Raw genomic sequence first — 26,250 nt, 5'->3', positions numbered from 1 at the left:
CTAAGTAATCCATCCATGCCTTAATTTGTCATTCTGTAAAATGGGAATATAAGAAGCATCCTACCTCACTGGATGTTTTGAGATTCAAATGAATTAAACTTCGTGAAAAGCTCATGGAAAATACTCAATAAGTGCTAATCATCATCATAATCATTTTGGTTACTTTAGGTGATTATAGAACAGGGTGCTATTCATTTAACCCTCTTTTCTTACTGATTCTGCCTCCTGGACATTCCCATTTATCTTCTTTTCATAATGCAAATGGAGTTTGGTTTGATGGATCATCCAGCTTTATGGGATCACCGCCCAAATAAATACATATCTTTGAATGCTTGTCTCAGGGTCTGCTTCTGGGAGAACTCAGACTGAGACATAGATTTAATGCTGAGAATGCTAAACTGAAGGAAACACGGATAAACCTAAAATTCATAGCAGACTACCCGGGAAAGAGGAGAGAGTTCAGTGGAATGAAACAAACATTACCTAACTCTGAAAAGTAGGACTTCAAGGCAAGAATGAGCTGTTCAATAAGTCCCTGTGTGCAGGAAAAGGTGGGGTGGTGTCGATTTTCATGTTACTAGTGGTTCTGGGATGTAAACTAGCCACCAGAGATGACAGCGAGTGGAAATATCATCAGGACTTTTCTTTGAGCACACTTGGTACTATTGTCCAGCTTTAAAAAAGCAGGGGATGTGAATAGGAAATTCACACAAGTAGACTGAGATGAGTTCATCTGTAGAAGTCATGAGAAACACATACATTTATCATAAATTTAAATACCACTACAAACAAATGTCTGATTATCTTTCTGGCAGTGTTGAAATTTACAGAACCAGACTGACCCTCTTAGTGAAAACAATTTACAATGCTAACTTAAAATATAAATAACATATTTTTAAATGCAAGCACGAGTGGGTGAGAAAGTCTGGAATTCTCAGAGGCCAAACACTGATTGGGGGCAGGAATCCATACAGTCCAGTGGAGAGTCAAGGCCAGCTTCAGGCTGAGGCCATTTGCAAGTCCAAGGGAACTTGAGATCTGGTGGTTTTCACAGCCTGATTTGGGGGTAGGGTTGGCTGGGATCAGGAGACAAGGCCAGAGCTCACCCACATAGAATGGGGTCCTCAGAGTAAAGATAAACGAAGAAATAAATTGTCCTCACTGCCTACCCTTTCCAAACCCTCCCATGCTTCACACCACATGGATCAGCAAGGCAAGTGGATTACCTCAGACCCTGGCATTGAGTGGAAAGGACAAAACATCCCCTGAGAGTCTACAGTCACAAGATATTCCTCTCTCAGGTTTGCAATCCAATTCATATTACCTGTATGGTCTGAAAAACCTCAAGCTGTGAATTTAGCTTCAAGTTCTATTTTTAGGGTAAGATTAGCTGCTTTAATAAATAAACCCTGTAATATCAGTGGCTTAACACAACCCATGTTTATTTCTTGCTTATACCACATCCAGTTGCCAGAGAGCAGGAGCTGGAGGTGAGGTGCTCTCTAACAGAAGCCCCTCTGTCTTCATCACAGGGCTCAGAAGGGCTCCCTGAGCATGTGCATCTACCTGTCACGGGGAGAGGGAGAGGATGCTGTGTGGGGACGCTCAGGGGTGATGTGTCAGAATAGGAAAAATGGCCCCAATGAATCATGTCTCCCTGTGCCCATCTTATTGTGACTTTGAAGCTCTTCCCATAAAAGGTGGGAATCTACTTCCCCACCCCTTGAAGCTGAGCTGGACTTGAGACATGTGTCGGCCAGTAGAATGCGGGGGATGCGACTTCCTGGGGCTTCTGAGCTCAAGCTGTGAGGGGGCTGGCAGTATCCACATTTTCCCTCTTGGAGCCCAACTGCCATGTTGAAAGGATGTCCGGGTCCCGCTGGAAAGAAAGGCCACATAGAGGCCATTAGGGTTGGGACATCACACAGAGAGACAGGCCACAAAGGGGAGAATCATGACGCCCCAGCTCACAGTGGTAACAAGGCCCCTTATGTGCGAAAGAGACTATCTTGGACTTTCCAGCCCAAGTTAACTTACAGCTTAATGTAGTTGCATAACTGAGCCCAGGTAGGACTAGCAAAATACTGCCCAGTCAACTGACAGGTTCATGAGAAATGATAAAACAGTTGCTGTCTTAAGGCACTAGATCTTGGGGGTTGTTTGTGACACAGCAACAGATAACTGAAATGGGTGTTCATTCAGTTGCAAGGTTTCTGCAGGCCAGGTTTGGAGATGGGTGCACCACTCCACTCATATTCCATGGACAAGAACTCAGGCTCAAGACCATAGTCAGCTCCAAGGATGACTGGAGCAGTCATCCAGTCTCATCCAGTACATAACAGTCTCGTTATGTACCTAGGATGAGGAAGAAAATGTTTTGGTAGACAACTAGCTTGTTTCTAAAACAGAAATGATCCCTGTTTCACAGTTGCCAAGCACTTAGCATAGGCAGAAACAGATAGTGCCTGAAGAAATTTACCTATACTTCAGACTTCAAAGAATCAGAATAAAGTTTGAAATAAGCTGAAAGATGAAGGAGACATAACTCTGGCTATTATAGCTATTTAAAAAGAACCTAAAATAATGTAATGCCAAAAAACAAACCAAAAAAAATACTGAATATAAACCAGTTCCCCAAAATATGTTGTATCAACACTGATTCAAGAGTAACAGGAAATCTGAGTGCCCTATAACCACTGAAGGTAAGGAATAAGCACTTAAAAGCTTCTCCATGAAGAAAATCCCAGATTCTGACAGATCTGTGGGCAAAGTTGTACTAAACATTCAAAGAAATGATAATTTAAATATTACTCATACTCTTCTGAAGAACAGCAAGAGAAAGACTATCCCCTAACATTTTATGAGGTGTGTATAATGATGTCACGAAAACCAAACAAGAAGCTCAGGGAATGGAAATTTACAGGATATTCTGTAACATATGTCTAAAAATCTGAAAGAAAATTTTAGCAAACTGAATTGAGCAGAGTATAGAAAAGCTAACACATCATGACCATGTTGGATTTATTCTAGGAATAGGATGTTGGTTCAAAATTATATATAATTAAATTATATTTCATATTTATACATTAAATTATATATGTAATTATATACCTATAATTTACATATTAAATTAATTTAATAAAATTCACTATATTGACACATTAAAAGACTCTGGTTTCTGGTCTGGCATGTAAGGAGATCGGAAGTCATTACTCTGCCCTAACAAGTAAAATGCTGAACAAACTGAAAACCAACAACTCTTCTTAGATCTATCAGAGAATTCATCCATCCAGCAGGGCAAACTGCTGCCCTAAATATTGGAGACACAGACAGGCAGGTAAAGAGAATTGCAACTTACAGGAGCAGAAACCTCTGCAAGAATCAGTTGGGGGGTAAGAAAATCTCAACGGTAACTGATGAATTGTTGGAGCCTCAGGGTGGATAAGTCTGAGAGTTAAAAACTCCAGGGGGATGCAGTCTTGGGGGAAGAGGGACACCACTTTGTGAGTTTTACCTCCTGGAGCTCTACCAGGTTCTCATAGTGAAGGTAGGAGAAAAATTCCTTCGTGCTTCCAGCAGGGGGAGGAAAAAAGTAGCTATTTTGAAATATGCCAGAGCATTCTATTCTTAACAAAGCCTGCCCTCAGGGTAAACTATTTAACCACAGCCTAAACTATTGGGGTTTTATCAGAGTCTAACTGACCTGGAGAAAGGGAAATACCCAGCTCCAGTTCCCTCTAGCCATCCTGCCCCATCTAAGTGCGGGGTGGGGGGGGGACCAAGAGGCCCTTGTAAAGTCCATAGTCCAGAGGCACAGGCTCATTAAAAGACCAAGACCTATCACAGGACCATGGGACATTTCCTCTCCCCTACCCCTCACCACCACATTACAAAAGCCTGTTTACTACAGTTCCTTTTACCTAGTATATCATGTCCTGCTTTCAACAAAAATGACAAGGCATACTAAAGGCAAAAAAAAAGAGCAAGTATCAGAACCAGGGTCAGATATGGGAGGAATGTTGTAATAACTAGATTCGCAATTAAAAATAACTATGATTAACATACTAAGAGCTTTAATGGGAAAAGTGGACAACATGCAAGAACAGATGGGTAATATATGCAGGAAGACGGATATTCTAAGAAAGAATCAAAAAGAAATGCTAGAGACTAAAACACTGTAACAGAAATGAAGAATGTCTTTGATGGGCTAGTTAGTAGAATGGACATGGCTAAGGAAAGAATCTCTGAGCTTGAGGATATGTGAATAGAAACCAAAAAGTTGAGAGAAAAAAGACTGAAAATAAACAAAACAGAACAGAATATCCAAGAAATGTGAGACAATTACAAAAGGTATAACATACCCACGATGGATACACCAGAAAGAGAAGAGAGAAAGGAACGAGATAAATATTTGAACAAATAAGGACTGAGAATTTCCCCAAATTTCAGACATCAGACCACAGAATTAGGAAGCTCAGAGAACAATAAACAGGAAAAATGTGAACAAAACAAAACAAAAAACTACAGCTGGACATAGTATATTCAAACTGCAAAAAATCAAAGAAAAGAAAAACATTTGAAAGAAGCCAGAGGAAAACACCTTATCTACAGAGGAGATAAGAATTACATGGCTTCTCAGAAACCATTCAAGCAAGAAGAGAGTGCAGTGAAATATTTAAAGTGTTGAGAGGAAAACCCTACCAAGCTAGAATTCCTTACCCTGCAAAATTATCCTTTGAAAGTGAAGGAGAAATTTTAAATTTCTCAAACAAAAATTGAGGAAATTTGTTGCCTGTAGGACTGCCTTGCAAGAAATGTTAAAAGTTGTTCTTTAGAGAGAAGGAAAATGATATAGGTCAGAAACTCAGATCTACATAAAGAAAGGAAGAGCATTAGGGAAGGAATAAGTAACAGTTAAAAAGAATAACAGATTAAAAGAGAAAAAAATATTAAAATAATCTCAATAGAGTTAGGAAGGATGTTTCATGAAATTAAGCTTACATTTATTATGTGTTTAAGAAAGACTTCTGAACAAATTAGGAATGGAAAGAAATTGTGTTAATTTGATAAACTGTATCTTAAGAGGAAAGAAGGAAGGACTATGACAAGCATCTAATTTTATGTGAAAATTCTAATGTGTTTAAGAACAGGAAAAAGAAAAGACAAGAAAAAAGCCTGCTGTCACCACTTCTATTCGGTATTATCCAGTGAAATAAGGCAAGAACTGTAAAACATAAGGATTGGAAGGAAAGAAATAAAGCTGTCATAATTCAGAGTTAATATGACTGTCTAGTAAAAAAAATTCCTCCAAAAAAGCTACAGGCATATTATTATAATGAATAAGAGAGTTTAGCAAGTTTGCTGGAACAAAATCAATATGGAGAATTTAAATTTACTTCTGTAAATCATCAACAGTAGAGAAATAATGATTAGCCAAAAACCGACTTAAAATAAAATTGAGTACTAGCTTGTGACTTTCCATAAAACCACTAGCTGAAATATTGATTGAATTTACTTTGAATCTATGCATCTATTTTGGTCAGAATCGACATCTTAACAATATTGAGTCCTCTGATCCTTAAAAATGGTATAGCTCTCCTTTTATTTGTCTTCTCTTTTTCCCTCAGCAATTTTGGAGATTTCATTGTACAGGTCTATCACATATTATTTTGTTCAGTTATCATTCATGCTATTGTAAGTGGTAGATTTTTTCCAAATGGTTGATCACTAAATTCACTTATTTCTAGTAGTTTTTACCCTATGGTTATCACAAAGATAACATTATAGTACATCAGCAGAGAGAGATCAATATTTTAACAACTGGTTATCCTTATGGAAAAAGAAATGAAATTGGATCCTTTACTACACACACACACACACACACACACACACTCACAATTTCCACTGGATTAAAAACTTTAGTTTGAAAGGCCAAACTATAATATTCTCAGGAAATGGTCCGGACAATCATATTTATGATATTGGGATAAGGAAGAATTTCTTCAAGAAGATACAGAAAATTCAGTTGAGAAGAACAAGGTTAATGAATTTGCATATATTAAAATTAGAATTTTCGGATTTTCAGTGCACAGAGAAGCAGCACTGAATAGGAGCTGGGATCTCACACTTGAGAGATTAATGCCCTGGGTTTGAACCCTGGCTCTGCCACTTACTACCATTGTGAACTTCGGCACATTACTTACATTCCCTGCCTCTCTTTTCTCAAAAGTAAGGTAAGGTTGATAATAGTTCCTACATCATAGAGTTGATTTGAGGATTAAGTGAGTTATAATAGGTAGTAAGTGTTATGTCATTATGTAAATGTCTGTAAGATAAAGTTTTAAATAAGACATCAATGAGAGTTAAAAGTCAAGCTAAAAACTGGGAGAAGATACTTGCAGCACTTAATAACTGACCCAAAGTGTTAGGATATTTATCTGTTTATCTCCATCCATCCACCCATCCGTCCATCCATTCTCTTCCTACAACTCAAAATTAAAACACATTGAGCAAGAGACATAACAGGCACTTCACACAGAAGGAAACAAAGACTTTGAGGAAAATTTGTCATTGTTTAGGAAAGCTAAAGATGCTCTGATCTTATGACCCAGCAACTTCACTCTTTAGAATATACCCTGAAGAAACCATTATTCTTGCATGTCAGGTGATTTATACAAGAATGCTTATGGCACTGCCAATACAACACTAAAACAAACAAACAAAAACAATGCAAATTTCCATCAACAGTAGATTGGGTAAATAAGTTGTGTAATTCAATTTTTAGAAAATGAACAGTTAAATCTATCAACCTGGATGAATCTCAAAAACACAATATTAAGCCCCAAAAAGCAAATCACAGAAAAATTAATGCAGTTTGAGTCCATTGATATAGAGTTAAAAACAAGCAATATGAAAACAACATGTTGTTTAGGTTATAAACATAAGTGGTAAAACAAAAAAGAAAACCAGAAGAATGATACAACACAACATTCAAGCTAGTTACCTCTGAGGGAAATGGTAGGTATGGGAATAGCATAGGAAATGGGGCACTTCAATTCTAATAGAAACGTTCTGTTCCATCTATCAAATTGCATTACTGGTACTAGGGTGTTCATTGCATGATTATTCTTTATCTGCTCATATGCTTTATACCATATTTATTGTATCTACTCAATTTTTGATAAAACAATAGCAATCCATGCTAAAGTTATCACTAGTAGTGGAGAATTATGATGTAACTTTCAAGTGACCACAGAAGGAAAAAAGGAACAAACAGATTTTGATCATGTAGCAAAGGGCAGGAGAAAGAAAATAAAGAAATTCCCCAAAACCTGGGAGTTCTAAAGTCAAAACAGAAGGTGGCACAAATAAAATTGGCCAAAACAGTTATAACAACTAATGTTCATTAAACTCGCTTATCATAAGGCAATGGTTCTCAGATTGTTTCAAAAAACAAAATTCAGCTATATGAAGAAGTGTATTCCAGGAAAATACAAATGAACAGAACAAAACAAAGAATAGCAATATAAGCACTAGCCAAAATAAAGCTTTTGAGACAGAAAGTTTTAATTTGGGCAAAGGGGTTCATTTAATTTTCCAAAATTATAAAAACTTCATTGAAACGAGTATAGTTATGAATCAGCCAATTAATAATCTCACAATAGACAGCCGTTCCTTATTATTCAGAGCCCATATTCGCGAATTTGCCTACTTGCAAAACTTTATTTATAACCCCCAAATCAATACTTGTGGCACTTTTGCAGTCATTCACAGACGTGTGCAGAGTGGCATAAAAACTGGGTCTCCCGATGTGCAGTTAACCGCTGAGGTCAAACAGGGTTTCACCTGTTTCAGCTCTCAGGCTGTAAACCAGTGTCCTTTTCATGGTCTATTTAGTGCCATGTTTTTCACATTTTTTTTATGCTTTTGTTGGTGATCTCCCTGTTTAAAATTACTCTAAACAAAGAGCTGAAGTGTGAGTAACATCCCTAAGTGCAAGAAGGCTGAATGTGCCTTATGGAGGAAACAGGGGTTAGACACGCTTCATTCAGATGTAAGTTATGGTACTGTGGGCCATGGGCTCAATGCTAATGAATCAAAAATGCATATTCAATAAGGTGTCTTTAAACAGAAGCACACATAAAACAAGCTTATATATTGATTGATGGACAAAAATGTTGTGATCAGAGGCTTGCAGGAACCTAACTTAACATTCCCCTCAGAGCAATGACTTAGTATTTGCTAATTCAGTCTCCCGGGTACTTTTAGAATGTAACTACTACAAATAATGAGAATCAACCATATAAAGCAAAAAATCATAATCCCAGCAGGAGGATTTAACATGAATCTGAGACGTCAACAAATCAATTAGTTTAAATTTATTTAAAATATAGAGAACCTAACAATAAAGTACAATAAACTGATTTTGGCCTCTAGCTTTCTTCTCTGCCCAAAGTCATACAACAACATCCATAGAGATGAACTTTCCAACGCTCCAGACCCCTGGATCCTTACCCCTTCAACAACTATGTCCAGCTCAGTCACCCCCTCCCCTGGTTACATTTTAGATAGTCATCACCAAAAACTGCACTGTCTCTAAAATCTTGAGTTTAAACACCCCACTCTCTGTCTGCCACCCTTGTTCTACCTACATCACTAAATCACAAACCCCCATGGCCCCCAATTCTTCAGCTCTTTGGAGGCTGCCAAAATACTGGCCCTGTAACTTTCTGATTGCTTATTTCTTCCTCCCTTCCCTGTCTAGCCCAAAGTCCATGACCTCTCATTGTAATCATTCCCTTGCAAGTACCGCCAGCTCCCTGGTTCTCTTCCAGTCTCTCTCCAGGGAAAGATCTCCCTCCAAGGCTTTATTTGGCCAGTAGCTTATGATCCTCTAGGACTTTGCCTGAGCGTAAGTTCTTCTGGTGGCCTTTCCTGACCACCCCATGCAGCGTGCAGTCTGCTATCTCTAGCTCAATTCCTTTTCCTTGCTTCTTTCATAGCACTCATAGCAACTTATATTTTATTTGAGGTGTACTCTTTTCTCCCTGTCTCTTGCACTAAAACATAAGTTCTATCAGGACAGGGACCCTGACTATCTTGTTCTCCCTACATTCCCAGTACCTACCGTGATTCCTTGCACATATTAGAAACTCAATAAGGAATGGTTGTACAAAGGAATGATTAGCAAATTTTCTAAGCCTATTAACAATGTACATTATTTCCAAGTGTCTGTCTGTGGAATGATTACAAAATTTGATAACATATAAGGACATAAATATACCTTAATTCAGTAATAGTATAAATTATACCACCCAATTCTTTCACCACAATGTAATAAAATCAAATATATAATAATTGACTCTAACCCACTGGAAATCTAAAAAACTCTATTTTCAGTAACTCTTGGGGAAGAAAAAGATAAAATGAAAGATTACAACTAAATGACAAACATTTTAGAAATTAAAGAACACTATATATCAAAATCAACTGCATGGATCCAAAACTATCTTCAGAAAAATGTATACTCTTAAATGCTCTTGTTATTAAGCAAGAAAAATAATAAATTAACTATGTATTCATGGGAAAAAAGCTGAGAAAAAAAGCATTGAAATGAACAAAGATAAATGAGAGTTAAATTAATCAAGGTAAAAACAATATATTGGAGATAAAAGGGGAAAAAAGCAAATTATTTGAACATATTAATAAAATAGATAAACTTTTGTCAAGTGCACTCAAGGTAAAGGAGATAAAGCATAAACAAGGAGAGATAAAATTGGGCACAAATGCACAGGGAGAAAATTAATTTAAGAGTCTTCTTTTAGCTAAACCTTCTTTTTTTTGCTTTCTCTAGATCTTTGCCTAGGAGCCAAGCTCGACTGGAGAGAGCTGCGCAACAGTCCACACAATGGTTTTTCATAAAGGCAAAGGTTCAGCTTCAAAAGGATCTCCCCAGTGCCCCCCCAAATGGAGTAAGTTTCTCTGTGCAGCCCTCAATGACAAGGTTTTTACACTTTCTGTTTGGGCCTCCCCAACTCCCTGCCAGCTTCCTTACAGCAATAGCCTGATCTTTACCTTCTCAGAAAAATTACAGCCACATTACCCTTTAACATGAAATAAAACCAAAAAGTATAATAAGGAAAAAGTAACCAAAATTGACTCTAACTCCACAAGCTCTCTGTCTATGTCATTCACTCATGCATCTCAAGCACCTAAGACGGTGCTTGGCTCAAAGCTATTGCTCAAAATTCATTAGAGGAGCAAGTGGATACCAGGTATGCACGTCCCCACCCATTCAAACTCATTCTCTCACCACCTTCTTCTGATTCAGTGAAAGCAGTGGCCCTCTTCGCAACCAAGACCAAGCCTTCTCCCCATGCTTGAACTCCTGCCCCTCCCAGCTTCTCAGGGGTCTTACATTATCAGTTATCCTGTTTCTCTTATTCATAGTCTAAACTACACTCTTTCCAACAGCTTTTAAACATGCTTGAGAGTCTGTTCCACTGAAAACATAACTCTCCTTCAACCAACATCTCCCCTCCAGCTTGCATCCCTCTCCCTCCTGTGCGCTTCCTAGAATTCTTAAAGAACAGTTTCCATTTGCCACCATACGCTCCGGACTGTCTCCTTCTATCTGTTGTTCACATCAAAGCCTAACTGGGTTTTATAAGAGTGAAAAGTAAGCTCTACGTTTTTTCTTAATAATGTTTATTTTTGTATTATACAAATAATATGTATTAATTGTATAAAAATTTAGAATACACATAAGGATGTATTTTTTTGAATAATATAAAACCATATACAAATGCAATAACCAGACACAACCACTCCTCCTTAATATCTTGCTGCAAGCTCTTCCTGGCTCTTTCTTTGTTTACGGTCCTTGATCTGCATGGCGTTGACTTGCAAAACTTCCAGCTACCGTGGTTTAGTTATAACCAACAACATGGTTCAAATTTCAGTTTTCTTGTTGTATTAACCGTAATTGCATAAAGGGCAAACTTTGCTTCTCGCTCTTGCGCCCAGCAACCACTTCACAAATAATAGATATGCATCATGATCAGTGGCCAAAGATACTATTTCCTTCAAAGTCTGTCAGTGATGGGTCTCTGTGCATTTGTTATTCCATTCACACAGACAGCAAACTTTGCACCTGTGTTGCCTCCCTATCTCCCAGGGATAAAACCTTTGTTACTTTTTTCAAAAATGAATAACTGAAAGAGGAAATTGGCCAAAAACGTGAAACTTCAGCAAAAAAAAAAAAACTTTTTAAGGGATGATGTTGGAAGTGAAATAAGGATAGAATGAATGTAACTGGGTTATGGAAGAAATAGCGGACCACTGGAATGTTGACACTGCTGCCATTGAAGAGGAACTAAGTGAAGGTACATTTATAGACACAAATGTGGAATGTAGTTCTAATGAAAGGATGAAGATGTCCCAAAGGACGTGATGCCACCAAGTCTCTCCATTAAGGAAACTCTCAGACACATGTCATGACTTTGACGGTGCAAAGAATAAAATGCTGGAAGGTGACCCAGACTTTAAAAGGAGGATAACAATTCACCAAGACATAGAAAAGATGCTTGTTCCATATCATACGTTATATGACGAGAAGGCAAGTGATATTCAAACTACTACTGATAATTTTTTAAAGAAATGAAACACTTTAATTCCCAGTGCTTCTAATGTTTTAAATTAGAGTATACTAAATAGAGATTAATTTTACTAGTTTTTCATTTCTTTATACAATTAAAACAGGTTGTAGGGAACAGCTTGCATAATCCATTTTACAGGCTGCACTACCATGCAAAGCAAGGGCTGCCTGTTCTCTCATCCATTCTCTCTCTTCTCTTCTCTCTCTGTTTCTCTCTCATATCAGTACATGCACTGTAATAAAAATGGTACCATAATAGAAATGTTGTGAATCCTACTTTTTTGCTTCACATATATTATTTCCATGTCAACACCATTTGGCATTCAGTGAATGCAAAACATACCACTGGCTCTGGCATCATTCATACAGTGATTTATTAAGACAACATTTGAATTATTGCTTTTGCTTTATGATTATGAAAAGTGCTACAATACGCTGCCTAAAAGTAGAATTGCTAAATCAAAGGGTAGGTGTGTGTATTTTTTAATTAGATAACACAATACTGAACTGAGTTTCTGAGAGTTACACCAATTTACACTTCCTCCTGGAGTGAAAGAGAACCACATCAAAAGTTGGTATTTGTAATCTTTCTAATATTTGCTAACCCAATCAGCGAAATATTTCTTTTCATTTTTTCAAATTGTTGGACTAAATTAAATTTGTGTTGGAGCAAAACACGACACCATGGCAAATTTCTATTTCACATTAGAAAGTATAAATGTTTAGGTCAGATAGTTTAGAGATACATATACTCGAAGAGGCCTTTTTGTAGTTCTCCAAAGACCTTAACTGTTGTATAGCAATCAGTGATACCTCTGTCTTCATGGACTAGAAAATAGAGGTTACACGGGAACAGAATACCAGTTTTGGATTCTGTTTATTGTTCTTTTCACTGGCCTGTTGGCTACAGATGTTTAGAAGTTCACAGTGGTCCATATGGGTATCTATGTATACTAAAGATGCTTCTAACGTTGGAATCCCCAGAAAAGAGAGTAGGGATAAGTAGATATTGGTTAAGGGACTGGTTTTACATTTAAGACTCTAAACATAACACTGAGAATGCAAAGGGGTGAGAACAAAAGTAGGTGTAAGTTAAAACTAAGCAATAAATCAAATTTATTTCAATATCAAAAGGTTAATTATAAACTTTAAAATATAATAATAACTTCAAAGATAAGCAATAACTTCATAGTTTATTCTGTTGTGAAATAATGTCCTTGCAATTTATGATATTTGGCTAGCAGAGTCGTTTTTTAATAATTGAAAAAAATTTAATATTAGAAGTGTTTAAATTTCCAATTATTCTTGAATCCTCAGAAGGTCTGATAACATGAGACCTCTCATTCCCACATGGCAACTGTAGACAGGGGTTGGAAATGTAGGTGCTTCCCTTACAAAGGGACAAGGTCCATAGTTTTTAGCTCACTTTCTTTATTCATTTATATTCCCTGCCTACCTTTTGCTCAAGAGAGTAAACCAATCTTGAATTTCCTTATGATTTATAATACTAGGGGAAAGAAATGAAAACTTATGATGAACTCTGATTAGTGTAGCCATTATACTTGAAAGGGGCAGCAAGTAAGTTTATCACTCTCTTTAGACATTTTATTTCAGGGAAATGATTTTTTTTCTTTAATATTTTTCCATTGAGTTCTTTCTGACTAGCTGCCCAATCAGATGACCTAACGCTTAAACACTGTGAGTTAACACAGTATCTAGGGGTTACATAGATTTCTACCAAATCTTCCATGGTCCTGATGCAAGCACTTATCAGACTTGATGCCAGTGTGATCTGCACTGTGGCTGAGAAACCTAGTCCTTTCATGTAGTATCGCCACTAACACTAGTCCACTTTTCCCTAAGAAAAGTGTATAATCTGCTTGAAGTCACTCTCAATACTTTGTGGGAAAGTTTCAACGTCCTCTGTGAAGGGTTAGGCTCTTCTCCTCTAACTGTAAATGATTTGCTTCCGAATTGACTGGGCTATGACAAAATTCTCAAAATACATGTTTCAGATAAGTAAGTCAATTTACTTAGTTACTTACTGTATGTTCTTCAAAACAACCATCACCAAGCAAGACGGGCACTGTGCTGGCTCTGCCATTTCTATAAAAAGATTCTAGAGAACTCTACATTCGAGTCTTATTCATTTTTCACACGTTAGAAAGAGAGAAAGGCATTTAGCTGGTTTTCCATGTGAGGAATAGGATCCATTAGGACAATTAATAGAGACACGAACAATGCAAGCTTAGAATGAGACTTCCCAGCCCCCTAAAATAAAAGCTAATTAATCAAGGTCATTCACCCCTTTCTTGATGATCTCATGGCACAAGGACTGTTCCTCAATAAAAGCTCTTTTTCTATTCTGTGACTTACTACAGCCACTCGTGTACTAATTGTCAGAGGCCTGTATCTTCAGCATCTTTAGATGCACCACAGTAACTAGCTCCTTGGTCTGCCCAAAGCAAGCCTTCAGTAAATGCCAGCAATCCACTGACTGACTCACACAGTGCCTAACTGAATACTCTTTATGCTCCTGCTCTGGGCAGGTACATCTCTTTCCTCCATCAAGTTGATTCCTGTGTCCCATTAGCTCTAGTGACTTTCTGTCTGATCTACCCTTCTCTCTTCATCCCTCCCTCCTTGGCCCAGGATCAGGGATGGGCCACCTCTCACTTGGACTCTTGCAATCTCATTCCTATTGTCCTCCCTGACACTGTCGTCCTTCTAATACTAAATTCTGAACATGACACTCCCTTTCCAACTCTTCAGTGCCCTCCCCTCCCTGCAAAATGAAAATTCTTGGGATAATATAAAAGGTCTGCCCACCTGTCCATCTGTCTAACTTACATTTCCCGTTAAACCCAGGATCTTATTGTAAATTCCAGTATAACCAAACAATGTTCCAACATGCCACCTCTCTGAGATCCTTTCTTTGGGTAGGCTGTTTCTTTGGCCTGGAATGTGCACCCCTACCTGTGGGCCTGGGCAACTGCCACTCATTCCTCTCTGCTCCAAACAGCCTCCTCTGAAACCTTCCCCTTACTTCCCTAACAAGACACAGTTGATCTCACTTTACCTGGCGCACACCTCCAATAGAGTACGCCTCACATTGTAATTGAATTTGTTTGGAAGTGTTTCTCACTCATAGACTGTGAATTCCTCCAGGGAAGCAGCTGTCTCTCTTCTTATTTGAATCCTTGGCACTTGTTACTAACAGGTTGAGGGAGCTCTAACCAGAGAAGGCACTCAATTCCAATTCATCTTGATTGAATGCAAGAAAGGACAAGGGTTGACTAGTCATTTCCTTGAAAACTTCATTCATCTATTCATTCATCTATTCATATTCTGTATTCATCCATTTATTGACTGCTTCCTAAAAATGGGTAGATTATTGTCATGGACACTCCTGAGAGGCTTAGTAAAAACGAGGCCACTTCACTTGTCAGGCCAGAGGCACTGAAAGCCAAGCTAACACACTTCAGAGTTTTGCTCAGGGACAGTGTAGGCCAATTATTAGGGACAATACGTAAATATAATAAAGAGAATAATGCACATCACCATCATCATCATCATAATGGTATCTCACATGTGTACATCACTTCACAGTTTATAAAGAACTTAGATGTTTGCAACCCAGTTATCACAATTTAAATCACTAGAAATACTTGGGAGGGGGGTTCTGGGTTACGATCATCTCTAATTTACTAACATAAATGAGGCTTAGAAAGATTACGTGGCTTGTCTAAGTTTACTTCGTGTGATAGCCCAGTTCTTTACCCTTTCCTGTACACATACCTTTAGCCATCAAACTTTGCAGTTCTTCCACTTAGACTCTGGCTCTACCTACATAACTTACTTTGACTAATGGGATGTCAGCAAGCATAATACCAGCAGAGGTTTGAAAAGCTGATGCACACCTGGGCTTCCTTGCTCTTGCCCTCTGCCATCACCACGGGAAGCACCTGCCCAGGCTAGCCTGTTGGTCCCAGAGGAAGGAGGGAAAATACCCAGAGCAGAGACTAGTCACCTCAGCCATCTAAACCATGACTGTATAGACAGCTAAGAATCTAGACACGTGAGTGAACTGGGTCAAGGCTAGAAGAACTGCTCAGTTTGGCCCAGACTAAGTCATTACCCTCAGATTCATGAACTAACTATACGCTTATTATTTTAAGCCACTTAATTTGAAGGTGGTTATATATAAGGGATTATTATGACAATCTACCCAGTTAATAAAATTAAAACCAGGACTAGAGAAGATTCTTATTGCAGTCATTCTTTACAGATATTGGCAAATCTGTAGACATTAGGTGCCTGGGTATTGAAGGTTGAATATATCCAATTTCAAGAGTCCAGGTGCCTCTCCATTTCCTGGGGACTATCGACCTTGTGTAGTCCTGTGACTCAGTGAGAGAGTGCAGATATACTTCTTTATATCATGGACAGCTCATAATTTTCTAACTTCCAAAGTATCCCTCCTCTCAGAAAAACAATGTTTTTATAGCATAATATCCCAGGCTATGCTAAATTGTGATTTGGAGACCAGTTGGAGTTAGATGAAGGCACTCACTCATGGGAGGCAGTTCCTGGGTCAGAAATGGGAGGAAGGAAGAGACGGATGAAGAGGCCAGTAGGAGATGTTTTTTCCCAGCCCCTCTAGCAATCAAGTATATTTAACCCAGGGAGAGAGGAAGGTCATGACACAGGATCCGGAACATGGGATTTGGCCAGCTGGGTCAGGACAAGAGGATGCACGTGGAGGCAGAGATAATGCTTTGGGGCCCAGGTAACAAAGACTCTCTTATAGTGGAACTCAGAATATGACTCTCGTGAAGGGAGAACAGAATGCTCTTCAGTAGCCCTGGACCTTGGCAGCATTTGTTGTGCTGGGCAGAACCGCTCTTGGTGGAGACATGGTACACTTAGGGGCTCGGCATCCGTGGTTCTGAGCGAACCACGCCTCATGCCTCACCACATGTCTCGTGGGTACCAAACACTAGCGAGTGGTCAGGGACAAAATCCAGAAGCAGTGTCCTCCGGGCTAAATGGAAAATCAGAAATAACCAGGTGGCTCTGAAGTGGGTGTTAAGGCCCTGCGTTTATGTATGTGGGAACTAGGGACAACAAAGCCAATTTTAGTGTGAAAATCAGCGTTTAATCTAGAGGCTAGGGATGCCAAGAGGCTCAGCTTCCAACTACTAAAATTAAAATTGAGAGTGCCGAGAGGTAGCACGCAGAGTCAGAAGGCACTGGCGGCGGGGTCAGCTTCCAGACCGTAGCAAGTATTTACTGAGCACCTGCCTAGTGCTTGGCAGTGAGGTTGATGCTTGTGAGAAAGACAGGACGAACTGAACCTGAGCTTAGTCCTCAAGGAGTTGGACTGGCCCAGAGGAGAGAGAAATTCAACGGAAGTAACTCTACACCAGACTTGACCTTGCCAATGGACCTGGTTGGTTTTCGTTATGCAGCCCTGGCGGCATCCGTAAGCATTTTGGGATATAAGCAGAGAGGTGGCGTTCCATCTTTGATTGCTGGTCTTTTTGTTGGATTTTCGGCTGGTTATGGAGCTTACTGTGTCTCCAATGACAAGCGAGGTGTAAAACGATCACTGTTTACAGCTTTCTTCCTGGACACCACAATGGGGGTGAGGTTTAAGAGATCCAAGTAAATCATGCCAGCTGGGCTGGCTGCAGGTTTAAGCCTCATGATGCTTCTGAGACTTGTCTTATTGCTGCTCTTGTCTCACTCTGAGAATTCGGAGGAACTGAAACCTAAATTTGTGTCATTTTGATGTAACGGGCAGAGCCTATTCTTTGTATTGAAAAGATAAATTTCAATATGGAAAGTTCAACATGGTCTTATTTTATGTTACAAACTATAAAAGACATACCCTCACCTCTAATATGGACAATAGTTTAAGGGTTTTTTTTAAACAAATGGTTTAACTGTTTTCTAATTATCACATACTGGTTTCATGAAAGATATTTAATAAATCGTGATACACTCTTTGATTTGCTGTCATGTTTTATAGATGTGGTATTTTTTTTGATAGTTCCAAATACTCATGTCTGAAATAAGTTTAAATTAAACTACAACTTATCAGATGATGGAATGCCCCTTAAGTGGGTTTCACAGAATGCTAATGTTATCTATTTGTCATTTGTGTTATATTTGAAATCATTTTTTTTCCATTTTAATTGTATTACTGCCTTTTTTTTCCTTAAAAAACTTCAGCCTCAGCACACTCTGTACCAACAGAACGTATTCAGTATTCAAATAAAACACATTCTGTTTTAAAAAATTAAGTTAAATTAAAATCGAAATGTATCTCCATGATGTAATACCACACCTAACGGAAGGAATCAGATGAAAAAAGATAATATGAAGTGTTGGCAAGGATAAGAAACATGCACTGTCACACAATGCTGGTGGGAGTGTAAATCTGTACAACCGCTACTGTTGAGCAATGTCTACCAAGGCTGACTTATTCAAATCCTCTGACTCAGCAATCCTCCTTCTAGGTATAAATCCAACAGAAATATGTCCCTCTGTCCACCAAAGACATGTATAAGAAAGTTCACAGCATCACTGTTTGAACAGGGAAAAACTGGAAAACAGCCACAATGCCCATCGATAATCACACTGGATGACTAAATTTTGAAACAGTCACACATGGGATACTATACAGCAATCAGAATGACCTACAACCACCCCCAATAATCTGAATGGAGCTCACAAACGTAATACTGAGCAAAGGATGACACCAAAGAGACTTAGTGTATGATTCCATTTATAGAAAATTTGAAAACAGCCAAAATGAGTCAACGCTGTCAGAAATGAGGATGCTGTTATCCTGGGGAATTGGGTAGTGGTGTCCAAAAGGGGCATGAGGTGGGCTTTTGGATGATGGTCATGTCCTGTTTCTTGGTGAGAGTGCTGGTTACATGGATGCTTTTAGGTTGTGAAAATTAATTGAGTTGCACACTTATGTATAGTTTTCCATGTGTATGTTATACTTCGATAAAGATTTTAAAACTTGGAATTAAACATCAAGTCGAAGTAATATGATGTGATAAAAATTTGGTTGTCTTACAAACAGCTGACACTGTGTAGTGTTGATAGTGTCGGCTATTTGTAAGACAACCAAATTTTCTTTTTTTGGCCACGCCTCATGGCTTGCAGGGTGCAGGATTGAACCTGCACACTCAGCAGTGAAAGTGTGGAGTCCTAACCACTGGACCACCAGGGAATTCTGACAACCAAATTTTTATTTCAGCAAATAATGCTCTCTGAATTTTAGCTTTCTCATTTTAAAAGTGGGGAAAATGATATCTGTTCTATTCATATGGTTGATTTGAAAATCAAGTGAGTTAATGGATATAAAAAAACTTCATAAACTGTGAAAATGTATACACATGGAAGATATTCCTGTTGGAAAAAGGTAGGGGAGGTTTTGATTTTAATTTTTAAATGACTTTTCACTGTTAAGGAATAGCTCCCTTTGGCAAATGATAGTAATTGTAAATGTTTTGGATCAAATTTTAAAAAGCAGGTTTGTCAATTATATAATGGTCTTTAATGTACCCAGATTGTTGCTTTTGTTTCAGAAAACAGAAAATTACATGATAGCTTGTAAATGGCACATTCAATTTCACACACTGAGAATGCTTGAAAAGTAAAAGGTCCACGTATAATGCAGGAACTCAAATTTAATGGCATCAAATGATACATAATTTGATTCGTTCAGTCACGTTTCCAGAAATTAATCACTGAGTGTTAGTGTCTTTCTGTCCTTTGTGACTTGGTTTGTCAAGAGAAAACTGCCCTTTTTGCCATATCACTACTAATCAGCATTAGATGGTTCTCTGGATTTAGCATTTCAATCCAGTGCTCAGCATCTGGAAACATTTTAAAAGGTCAGACTGCTACTCCCTTATTCAATTTACTAAAGTTTCACAAACATAATGAGCTTCCCAAGATGCTTAGAAACACCTTTAGAAATCAATGGAAACTTTGTTAGAGCAAAAGTTGGGAGAAAACATTAGGAGAGGAAATCGGAATGAATGATATATAGCTTCTTCCTTTCCCGCTGATGTTTTTTCTCTAGATCAGAGTGCCTGAACAGTACCACAATTGACCTTTTAGGATGGCTAATTCTTTGTGGGGTGGGAGCTGCTATCCTGTACATTATGTTTAGCAGCAGCCCTGACCTCTAACCACCTGATGCCAATAGTCCCCTCCCCCCACATTGTGACAACCAAAAAGGTCTCCAGCCATTGCCAAATATCTCCAGGAAGGGAGAAGGGGTTAAAATTTCCTCCAGGTGAGAACAACTGCTCTGAATGGAAATCTGCTAATGCCTTTGTCTTCAGATCTTCTCCAAGACGTTGACACCTTTGTACAATTTTCCCAAACTTTCTGGAAACAGTCTGGATGTAAGGTGCCCTGCTAAGGTGTGCAAGTAACCGGGTGGTTTGGCAAACCCATGTTGTTCTCTGGCACAGTGGGTCACTGCCTGCTGTGAACATCTTTAGAGCATACCTCCATTGACAGCATGACATTTTGAGAAGATCAGAAAGGACTAGAAATCAGAGGACAAGAGGCAATCACTGAGGGGAATGAAGATAATACTCAGGTCTGCCTGGGAAGGGACTTGATGACGCCTCTCCGTGTCTGTGTTTACCTGGTGCATGTGGAGCTGCCCTGCTCACATCCCTTCACACTTACTGGTGCAAAACGCCTGTCTTCCAGATGCCAGCAATTGAGATTCTTTGCCTTTTTTCTGGCCACTGAACCACCTTCAGCTCATAAGCAAAGGTTGAATGGAAGTGCAGGGAAATCAGTTTCCCTGGGAGCAGAACCTCAGTCTTTGATGGACTGGATGAGAATTGATGGATAACAATCCCAGCTCCCTCCAGCCTCGACTGGGACATCCCTGGTGTGTGTTCCCCACTCGGTCCCCCCAGTCCCCCACAGGACTGAGCTCCAGCTGGTAACCTGGCTGCGTCCCACTCATTGTTTCACTTCCCCGCTTCACCCTCAGTGTTTCCTTGGATCACCTCCAAACACACTACTTGCACTTGAATCCTGTTTGGAGGTTTGGTTCTGAGGAAAATCAAAGCTAAATGGTCTGGTGGGATATGACTTTTTGCTGTCACATTCTGGAATATTCCAAACCCACAAAGCTAACCTTGGGAGAATTAGACTCCACAGGGCTTCTCGGGGTCCAACTTATTTGATCAGAAAGAATACCTTCTCCAGCTTTATGGGGAGTTGCACAGTAATAACCCTTTTTGGAAGGGCAAACAGCACAATACAAGTAGGTGGTGTTTTATTCGTCTGTTTTTTGTCATTCACTCATGTAGGCACAGAATGTTGCATGGTAACTCACAGCTCTATGAACTGTAATTTACTCTTATAAGGTTATAATCTAGTAACAAACAATTCACAATGCCTGTTTAAAGGGAAAAAGAAAAAAGGTTTCTATAGGACTCTGAACCTCCACAGATGCCAAGTAAGCAAAGCCAGAGAAGGAAATGTACTTGCTTATTTCTTAAAAACATAGCTCAGTCATATAATCAAGTGATAAAACACAATGCCTCTTACTTTAATGTCTGGGTTTAAGAAAATCTCTCCATATAACTCTTTAGTATGTTTTCCTCAAAATTCAACCGGGAATGGTTTTACATGATGAATTGAGCGATCAATTACGAGGTGAAAAACACACGTGTGAACTACAAACGTTAAATGGATAACAGACAAGTAGGAAGTGTTTATCAACAGCTGTATGCATATGAGAACTTGTTACTTAATCTTTTTGAAATCAGGTTTAGAATTCTGATGAAATACATAGCATTTAAAACCTTTTTAGAATTCAAGACTGCATAGTGTTTTAAACATATCTGTTTACTGATTGTTGGGTTAATCAAAGACTGTATTCATTTTTGTTATTTACCCATATAATCAATTTAAAAAAGGTTTTAAAAGTGTAAAAATGACTAAACCTCAAAGAAAAGTTCTACAAGACAGAAAGATACTGATAAAACTTGAGAGAGATCCCATTTACAATAGGGAGAGATAGTCAACACTGCAATTACTGAAGAGATTAAAAAAGAAACCTTGCAGAGTAAGAACAACTGGATGTATGGAATCAAATGTGATAGGACTAACCAAATAAGACCTAGGCATGGCAGATTAAATTAAGTAATGCCTGTATCCATTCTGGGCTTGCCAATGTGGCTTACTTTGGCTAATGAAACAGTGTCAACTTGATGTAATCAGAGGCTTTAAAATGTGCTTGGGTATTTTCACAGTTTCTGGAGGGCCACCACTGCTCTGAGAACACACCTGGGCTAGCCTACTGGAGACGAACAGACCACGAGGAGCAGTGCTGAGCTATTCCAGTTGACCATCCTAGACCAACTAGTTCCAGGCACCCCACCTGGCCTAGAAGCAGAACTGCACAGCAGACCCAGAGATTCGATGGAAGCAATAAAGGTTGTCTTAAAGCCACTAATTCCTAGAGTGGTTTATTACTGAGAGGTATTAGATATACCTGATATGTTAGGTACAGATAATCAACAAGGACTGGAGTAGAAAACAAGGTGGGAAATTTTTGTCATGAATGTGAGTTAGCTCTTATACTGGCAGTAGGATGTTGAGTGCAAGAGTTAAACATATTAAATAAATGTAGGCATCATAGAAAAGTTTTGTGATCCCATTGTCAGAGGTGTTTCTCTATTAGGAGGTTTTCTAAACAATCATAAAGTAAAAATTCCACAGAACAAATACAGAAGTGCCAACACACAACAGTTCTCACCAAGCACTGAAGTAAATCTTTACCTGGAATTGTCCATGTTACATCAGAACTCATGGCCTGAATAATCAAAGCTTGGAATTTTATTAGCAATTGTTAATTTTATTAAGAAATACTAGTGATGCACATGTGCCACATATGCTATATATGCTACACCGCTAGTATGTTTCAGCATGATTTTTAAATGCTATTGGTTTCAAGTAAAGAACAACTGACACCGGTCTCATAATATTTAAGTTTTGATAATGCCTTAAATAAAACTAGTGATTCTCAAACTTAGTTGCATATTAGAATCACCCGAATTTCTTTTTTCATCCCAGTGCCCAGGTGATGCCCTAGAGCAAGTACACTAGAATCATGGGACCATGACACAGGCATCAACATTTTTTCATCTTTTCTCAGGTGATTCCAATGTGCAGCCACTTTTGAGAACCAACAACCTAGTCCTAGATCTGTGCTGTCCAGCTCGATAGCAACTAGTCACATGTGGCTACTAATTATTTGAAATTGCAGTCTGAATTAGGATGAGCTGTAAGAGGAAAATACAAACCAGATTTTGAAGATGTAGTATGAAAGCAAATGTAAAATATTTCATTAATAATTTTTTATATTTATTACATGATGAAATGATAATATTTTGAATATCTGGATTAATGCATTATTGAAGTTAATTTCACCTGGTTTTACTTTTTAAAATATTGCTAGAAAATTGTAAATTTCATATCTAGCTCAAATTTGTGGCTGACATTTCTTTCTTAGCACTGACCTAGACTGTCCCATTAAACTAGAATATAAGGGATATAAATAATTTTAATATTCATGTGACTTTACAAAACCTTGCTTAGTGTAGTATGTGTTTACATTCTGGAAAACTGGATATAATTTTCTGTAGTGTAGGAGGTTCATTTTTAAAGAAACAACCCTCTATAACCCAGTACTGGGTCTGTCGCACAGTTTTTGTCGTTGCTTATGCAAAATAATTTACATGCATTTAATTTTTATGATTATACTCAATTTAATATTTTAAATGTCATATTGATGGAACATTTACTTAGGATTTAAAACTACAGGTATAATTAAAATGTGCAAAAGTCATCTTATTGAAAAGTTGTGTGTCAATGACATTTTGTCAGCGGCATAAAATATTAAAGGGAGGTAGAACTGGAAAAAATAATAGATATTGTGCCTGCTAGCCATTTTATTTTATATTTTTATTTTTCATGATCAAATATTCTTATAATAAGAAATATTTATATTGCCAATCTCTTTACTGAGTAGGCAACATTCTACTTGTGATACTCAACAGGTTGAATTCTTTTGAATAGTATTAATTTTAAAAAATCATGGAGAAAAAAAAAATCATGGAGAGAGGATGCTGTGTATATCTGTAGTGCAGAGCTATGTATTAGTTCTAATTTTAAACCATTTAATGTGAGCACATTGGTTAATTCTGCAAGGCACCATTCCAGAGTTGGTAATTTTAAAAAAAAATTTGGCCCAGGATTTATTTTAACTTATTTCACATCTCCTATTATCATCATTATTATTCATCAGATGATAATTAACATCCATGGCTGGAGGCTATTCCTTTCAATTTTATTAAAACTCTTCCTTTTCTAGTATAGAGTTTCCTTCAATCCCAGATTAATTTATTTCCCACTCACTGTGGCAAAGCTCCTGAAATGAATATATTCACAAATTCTTATAATAAAATAACATCCTGATTATTTAAAAATTACTAAAATGCTGTGTATTTCCCCTAAATCACTTGCTTTTGTCAGTCCTGCAGTTGGCTTACTCTCATCCACAGTGGAATATTTCATTCTCAGCCAAAAGGAAAACGGGGGTCACAGCATGACAGCCCTGGCTACAGAACAAACATGATGGCCATCTCTGTCCACCTGGCTCATGATTTCCAACTCAATTATTCCTTGTCCTTTTATGAACTCCAATCCCCACTGTTTGTTATTGTCATGTTATTTTATGTATTCTCCTCATAAATCTTCATGAGGTCAGGGGAATTTACCTAAGTATTTTTTTTTTAACTCTGAAGTTAAATTCTCCTTTAAACAAAACAACAGCCATGACGGAAAAAGAAAGAGGAAACGAGGAAAAGAGGAGTTTTTACCTCTGAATGGCTTGAAAAGGCCCCTCCTGCCTCGCCCTCTCTTATTATACCCTGTAAACCCTGAACTGAAGCAAGTGAGTCAGGGGAATGAGAATGTTATTTTATTTAACACTTACCAGCTTTGTTCAAACTTTTTTTAAAAGATGCTGCTCTACCCCATTGGCTTGTGCCAAACCAAACTGTGCAAAGTACAACTGGCTCAATCATTTATGCCCCTCCTAAGGCGCTTGCCACATTCTGCCTTACATTATAGCTATGGACTCATAGGCTCTTTGATCAATTCCCCGAGGGCAAGGAGGTTGCCTAGTACATAACAAATGGCAATATCTGTAGATTAAATGGAATATCTTATCCATTTTTGCATGCTCCCAATAGCTACAGGATTGCCCCAAAAGGGATTCAATAAACACACTGATTGAATGCTACATCATGCATCTACTCTGAGACTAAAAATTATTTCCAGTGTAAACTCTCCTTAGGTTGCTCCATCCTAGCAGCAAGTAGTTAATTGGCACTTAAATTGAAATAAAATGTTCAGACGTGAAATCATGTCACTGCTTTGCATGTCTGGTGTTTTAAGAGTACAACTAGAGTCTATCTTTAGGCTCATTAGGCATTTATTTGAAAATAATTAAAATATTCATACGTATCACCTTTTTGGTATATCATAGCTAGGGAGACCAAAATTGTGTTACCTCCTATATCAATTTTTAAAATTTAATAGTATTACCCAGTGAACTGAGAAAATCTCACAGTGCCAATATCCACACTCTCTCCTCTTTTGGTTTCTGCCTCTGGTATTCATTTACAAGTAATAGCAGTTGCCGTTTATTCAGACCCTAGCATGTGCTGGGTGCTTTACCCATTTTTATTTAATTTGTCATAACCTTATAAGTTAAAGATTATAATCCCCATTTTTCAGATTCAGATGATAATTAACTCATGTAATCTTCATAACCTTGCAAGGTATATTAGTCAGGGTTCTTCAACTAGAGAGAGAGAGAGAGAGGGAGAGAGAAAGACTTATTTTAAGGAATTCACTCACATGATTGTGGAGGCTGGCAAATCCATAATCTGCAGGGTGAACCAGCAGGCTGGAGGCCCAGGGAAGAGTTGCAGTTCAAGTCCAGAGGCAGTATGTTGGCAGAATTCCTTTTTTTTTTCAGGGGAGGTCAGTCTTTTTCTATTTGGGCCTTCAACTGATTGTATAAGGCCCACGCACATTATGGAAAGCAATCTGCTTCGCTCCAAAGTCCACTGACTTAAATGTTAATCTCACCTGAAAAAAAATACCTTCGCATAAACATCTAGACTATGTTTGACCAAATATCTGAGTACTGTGGTCTGGCCAAACTGACACATAAAATTAACCATCATACAAGGTAAATATTATGATTCCATGCTACTGTAGGGGAACAAAACTTGCCACCCCAAAATGTCTCTTTGGTATGCAGATTTTTTTTAGAACTGAAAACAATCAAGGCCCAAAAGACTCAGGAAGAAATTCCGACCTTCGCCCCCAATTGCCTAAAAATTTTAGATATAGGGCCTATTCCAGGAATAGAGCTATCACCAGAGATACCTGCAAAAAATATGGGCTAGGGATGGTAGCAGAATAGGGCTTAGAGATCAAAGTCCACTCTGTGT

At 38.2% G+C, this 26,250-nt stretch overlaps 1 long non-coding RNA gene and 1 pseudogene across 1 annotated transcript in view; one reads left to right on the top strand and one right to left on the bottom strand.

The window, feature by feature from the left end:
- LOC137207522 (uncharacterized) overlaps positions 1-26,250 on the bottom strand; it is a 180,737-nt gene that overhangs the window by 152,898 nt on the left and 1,589 nt on the right. The window contains exon 2 of the long non-coding RNA XR_010935136.1: positions 25,649-25,882. This is a non-coding gene — a long non-coding RNA (uncharacterized lncRNA). The remainder of the gene's footprint in view (positions 1-25,648; positions 25,883-26,250) is intronic.
- LOC137206492 (transmembrane protein 14A pseudogene) lies at positions 17,100-17,450 on the top strand (annotated as a pseudogene).

This window comes from Pseudorca crassidens, chromosome 15, assembly GCF_039906515.1.
Source record: "Pseudorca crassidens isolate mPseCra1 chromosome 15, mPseCra1.hap1, whole genome shotgun sequence".
Classification (NCBI taxonomy): Eukaryota; Metazoa; Chordata; class Mammalia; order Artiodactyla; family Delphinidae; genus Pseudorca; species Pseudorca crassidens.
Note: the sequence above shows the minus strand (reverse complement) of the source record. Positions and strands in the feature narration are given on the sequence as shown.